This window comes from Bufo bufo, chromosome 1 (genome assembly GCF_905171765.1).
Source record: "Bufo bufo chromosome 1, aBufBuf1.1, whole genome shotgun sequence".
NCBI classification, from domain to species: domain Eukaryota; kingdom Metazoa; phylum Chordata; class Amphibia; order Anura; family Bufonidae; genus Bufo; species Bufo bufo.
Window position 1 is genome coordinate 186086489 of NC_053389.1, and position 6000 is coordinate 186092488.

At 49.6% G+C, this 6000-nt stretch overlaps 1 protein-coding gene across 2 annotated transcripts in view; it reads right to left on the minus strand.

Annotated features, from left to right (window-relative positions):
* Positions 1-5816, minus strand: part of LOC121002061 (MOB kinase activator 2-like) — a 51028-nt gene extending 45212 nt beyond the window's left edge. The window contains exon 1 of one of the 2 annotated variants that reach the window (XM_040433372.1): positions 5614-5816. The gene's annotated coding sequence lies outside the window, so the exon portion shown is untranslated. The remainder of the gene's footprint in view (positions 1-5613) is intronic. The other variant, XM_040433367.1, reaches the window with a different exon arrangement.
* Between the last annotated feature and the right edge of the window lie 184 nt (positions 5817-6000).

Genomic DNA, 6000 nt, shown 5'->3' on the forward strand with positions numbered 1-6000 from the left:
ATCGTGATGATTGCAAGGGCTACTCCAATTAATCTGTAAGTAGTCCAGGTGTAACATATGCCCATGAAATAGATTTTGCAATCTTTGTAACTTTTTAGAAATTCTAGGTATTGAGGAGCTCTTACTTTAGACATTAGACCCACCAATTTTAATGTCATCCACTAAGAATTTCATGATTTGGCTGCCCAAGCATTTTCAAGCCTCTAAAGGTGGGAGAGGGAACCACCCCATCAGAACACAAATGGAAAGTATACAGTCCCCAGGAGATTGTGATACCTTATCTCAGAAGGCTCAGCAGACCAGTGGCTACTGGAACATTGTTTCCCAGATCTGATGTCCATGCTACAATTTCAAGTTCATCAAGTCAAGAAACAACCTTTGAAAGTGAAAGCAGGCGAGAATGGAGAAAAACATTTCATTAAGGCCTCCTGCACACGAACGTTGTGTGCACCCGTGGCCGTTGTGCCGTTTTCCGCTTTTTTTCACGGACCCATTGACTTTCAATGGGTCCGTGGAAAAATCGGAAAATGCACCGTTTTGCAGCCGCATCCGTGATCCGTGTTTCATGGCCGTGAAAAAAATATGACCTGTCCTATTTTTTTCACGGCCAACGGTTCACGGACCCATTCAAGTCAATGGGTCCGTGAAAGAACACGGATGCACACAAGATTGGCATCCGTGTCCGTGATCCGTGGCCGTAGGTTAGTTTTTATACAGACGGATCCGAAGATCCGTCTGTATAAAAGCTTTTTCAAAGCTGAGTTTTCACTTCGTGAAAACTCAGAACCGACAGTATATTCTAACACAGAAGCGTTCCCATGGTGATGGGGACGCTTCTAGTTAGAATACACTACAAACTGTGTACAAGACTGCCCCCTGCTGCCTGGCAGCACCCGATCTCTTACAGGGGGCCGTGATCAGCACAATTAACCCCTTCAGGTGCGGCACCTGAAGGGGTTAATTGTGCTGATCACGGCCCCCAGTAAGAGATCAGGGCTGCCAGGCAGCAGGGGGCAGACCCTTCCCCCCCTCCCCAGTTTAAATATCATTGGTGGCCAGTGCGGCCCCCCCCCTCCCTCTATTCTAATTATTCGTTGGTGGCACAGTGTGCGCCCCCCCCCTCCCTTCCTCTATTGTAATAATTCGTTGGTGGCACAGTGTGCGCCCCCCCCCCTCCCTCCCTCTATTGTAATAATTCGTTGGTGGCACAGTGTGTGCCCCCCATCGGCCCCCCCCCCCTCCCTCTATAGCATTAACAACATTGGTGGCCAGTGTGCGGCCTCCCATCTCCCCCCCCCCCCCCATCATTGGTGGCAGCGGAGTTCCGATCGGAGTCCCAGTTTAATCGCTGGGGCTCCGATCGGTAACCATGGCAACCAGGACGCTGGTTGCCATGGTTACTTAGCAATAGTACAATAGTAGAAGATTCATACTTACCGGGCCGGCTGCTGCGATGTTCGTGTCCGGCCGGGAGCTCCACCTACTGGTAAGTGTCATTGCTAAATGAACTGTCACTTACCAGTAGGAGGAGCTCCCGGCCGGAAGCAGAAATCGCAGCTCCCAGGTAAGTATGAATCACTACTGCTAGTAACCCGCTGCCACCAATGATGGGGGGGGGGGGGGGCTAGATGGGAGGCCGCACACTGGCCACCAATGTTGTTAATGCTATAGAGGGAGGGGGGCCAATGGGGGGCGCACACTGTGCCACCAACGATTACAATAGAGGGAGAAAGGGGGGGGGGCGCACACTGTGCCACCAACGAATTATTACAATAGAGGGAGGAAGGGGGGGGGGGGCGCACACTGTGCCACCAAGGAATTATTACAATAGAGGGAGGAAGGGGGGGGGGGGCGGGGGGGCGCACACTGTGCCACCAAGGAATTATTACAATAGAGGGAGGAAGGGGGGGGGGGCTGCACTGGCCACCAATGATATTCAAACTGGGGAGGGGGGAGGGGGGGGTCTGCCCCCTGCTGCCTGGCAGCCCTGATCTCTTACAGGGGGAGATGATAGCACAATTAACCCCTTCAGGTGCGGCACCTGAAGGGTTAATTGTGCTGATCACAGCCCCCTGTAAGAGATCGGATGCTGCTAGGCAGCAGGGAGCAGTCATGTACACAGTTTGTAGTATATTCTAACTAGAAGCGTCCCCATCACCATGGGAACGCCTCTGTGTTAGAATATACTGTCGGAAATGAGGTTTCACGATCTAACTCATATCCGACAGTATATTCTAACAGAGGCGTTCCCATGGTGATGGGGACGCTTCAAGTTAAAATATACCATCGGATTGGAGAAAACTCCGATCCGATGGTAAAATATACCATCGGATTGGAGAAAACTCCGATCCGATGGTATAAAAGGGACTCCAGACTTTACATTGAAAGTCAATGGGGACGGATCCGTTTGAAATGGCACCATATTGTGTCAACGTCAAACGGATCCGTCCCCATTGACTTGCATTGTAATTCAGGACGGATCCGTTTGGCTCCGCACGGCCAGGCGGACACCAAAACGACTTTTTTTTCATGTCCGTGGATCCTCCAAAAATCAAGGAAGACCCACGGACGAAAAAACGGTCACGGATCACGGAAAAACGGGACCCGTTTTTGCGGACCGCAAAAAAATACGTTCGTGTGCAGGAGGCCTAACGAAAAGGAGGAAGGAAAGGCACTCAATGACAAATAGTGCCTCCAAGCTTCCAAGAAACAACAGGCAACTAAGAGAAAAAAAAAGGGGGGGGATTCTACAGGGAGGGACTAAGATATCTGTAAAATGCTTTACATAAGGGGTTATCCCATCTTAGACAATGGGGGCATATCGCTTGGATATGCCCCCATTGTCCGATAGGTACGGATCCCACCTCTGGGACCCGCACCTACAAGGAGAACGGAGAAGGGGAGAGTTGCGGCTGGAGGACCCCGGGTTTCCCGGAGTCAGTCCACTACCAGGCGCAGCTCCCCGCCTCTTCTATTGAAGTGAACGGGAGTGCACCGTGCATGCCCGGCCACAGCTCCCATTCATTTCTATGTGGCCAACGGAAATAGCCGAGCCAGCGCTCGGCTATTTTTCGGCGGCTCCATAGAAATTAATGGAAGGCGGTTGCGCATGCGCAGTCTGCCCTCCTCAACTTTCTCCTTGCATCAGACAATGGGGGTATATCCTAGCGATATTCCCCCATTGTTTAAGATGGGATAACCCCATTAATGTTAAAGGGGTTATCTCAAGATTAATCTAACAAATGGAAACGATACATAATGTAGTACATGACAATCTCTCAGGGTACTTTCACACTAGCGTTATTCTTTTCCGGTATTGAGTTCCGTCCTAGGGGCTCAATACCGGAAAAGAACTGATCAGTTTTATCCCCATGCATTCTGAATGGAGAGAAATCCTTTACATTCTATGATTTGTCAATAGCTTCAAGGAGAACCACCTGGAATTTACTACGACTTCTTCATTGTCCGATTACTGCTGCTGGAAGTCAAATAAAGCTATTGAGAAAATGTCCACAATGCAATTTGGATTGAGCCTAGGTCAAGACCCTAAGGCTAGTTTCACACTTGTTTTTACAGATCCGTCACTGCCACAATGCTGTCCGGCCCCATTAAGGCCTCTTTCACACTGGCGTGTGCGGCCCGCAGTACACGGGCGCCGTTCCGTGGGCATTCCGCATCACGGATGCGGACCCATTCACTTGAATGGGTCCGCAAATCCGGAGATGCGGAATGGTGCGGAACGGAACCCTACGGAAGCACTACAGAGTGCTTCCGTTGGGTTTCTTCCCGTACTTCCGTTCCGCAAAAAGATAGAACATGTCCTATCTTTTTGCGCAAAGGCTGGATCGCAGACCCATTAAAGTAAATGGGTCCGCGATCCGCTGCGGCTGCCCCAAGGACTGTGCTCGCGCATTGCGGCCGCACACGCCAGTGTGAAAGAGGCCTAACTGTAATGGGGTCTGACGGTGATCTGGCCGAAACCCAGCAAAGATGTTGAGAATCGGCCGGACAAATACTGCTGCGCAGTCCGACCGATTCCCAGCATCCTATGTGCCGACAGTGTGAAACCAGCCTTATATACCGGCCAAGGATCAGAACATTTACTGGGAACGAACGATAACTGGCCGGGGGTAAAGTTGCTGCTGATCACCTGACAAACGAGCAAAACATTTGGTTCACCAGCGATCGAATCTTTCATGTGGCACCAAACTGACATTTGCTGGCAGCACCTGGCCTGTGTGAAAGTGAACGATGGATGCACAATTGTAATGATGATCATCCGTTCCCCTTCCCTTTGCATCGGGTTGTGTGAAAAGCACCTTGAATTAACGCAGATTGACTTGAAAATTGTCAACTGGCGCTTGTTTCTGGCCCATGTAAGAGGACCCCTACTCCAACACCTGGACCCAGGGCGTTTTTACTTGTCCTACCACCACAGGACCACCAAAGTCTGGGTGACGGCCGTAACACCAACACTAAAATGCAGCCGAGTGAAACAAGCCTAATGCTAAATTCACAAAACAGTCAACATCTAGCACCAAACAAGCATTTAAAATTGCCGTTCTGTCGATCCCAGACAAATGCTTGAGTAGTAACATATATATACCTATAGAAGAACATCATCTGAACAGAGCACTTACCTACGAACATCTTAACCCCTTATTACTGTAGTCCATATGGTGACCTGGCTTTGCTCCAAAAATGGAACAACCAACAAGTGCACGCCAAATAAATAAAAGTGGCAAATAAAACAGGAGTCCGTGTATTTGTATCACCACTGGCACCACCATACTTCATGCTACGAGTACAACCCGTATGTTAGGTCTCATTCTTTTATGCACCATATGGTATTATAGTTTTTATAGATCTTTACATTCACCGTCCCAAAATACAGGACTTCATACCCTGGCGTCATATGGTACGCACATGGCCACAAACCCATAGTACACTCGTGATCAAAATCTGGTTTTCAATACAGAGTAATTGCAGGAGACCCCAGTAGGCGAGTGGGGCGGCAGATGTCCTCCTATGACATGTACAGACCCGCTGAGGGCTGGAAGGAATGTCAGCATGGCGTCCTGTTACCACCTGCCTCTGTGTGTACCCAGGTGAGGGGGGCACGCTACAGCAGGCAACCATGTGCATACAATTCAAGTCAGAGGTCAACATTTTTTTTTAGCAAATACATTGAACCTGCTTGTTGGATTGATATATAATAGACGTCAACATGGGGGGGGGGGGGGGGGTCGCTCAATATTTGAAACGTAAACCATGTTATTTTATTTCCTTAAATTTAGACACAGTCTTAAGTTTTACGTATAAACTCCCCTCTATCAAAACGACACGTCAGTCCATACATGTCCAATACATACATATACTGGCAGGATATATCGCCGACATATACTAGAACCCAGTGCTGGGTTAAGCAATTACTTTGTCTGTACATCACTACAGAATAGGTTGGCACCATAGAAGTAAAGAGTATTACTCCCATCATTAATGGCAGTCAGGCTAGATACCTGGAATGGATCTCAGCAAGCAGTTTTCCAGGATACGGCAGGGCCCACGAGTCGTGGATATAGTGGGAGGATTTCCACCAGTAAGTGCACTCACCTCTGGCCTCCTTGTGTGCCTGGAGCTCCTGCTGAGGAAGTTGTCCTTCTGCGCCCAGTCCCAGCTGGTGAAGCACTGGCTTCAGTCAACAACTTCTGAAGCTTTTTGAAAACACAGTGGCAGACAAAAGAGGGAGAACCTGCCTAACCAGAGCCTGCTCAGCCCATCTCCACAGGCTCTCCTCCCCTTCCCATGCACATAGCCCAGCCCCAACCTGCCTGCTCAGTCTGCCCTTATTCCCTATTGCAGCTGCGCAGGGCGGTGCTGTTCTATGGCAACCAGGGAAGCATTATGTCACCTCATACAAGCACGCTGCATGTAGTGGTGAGAGTACAGGATGTGTCTGCAGTGTCCCTGGGCTCTGTGTTATTTCCCCTCACACATAAA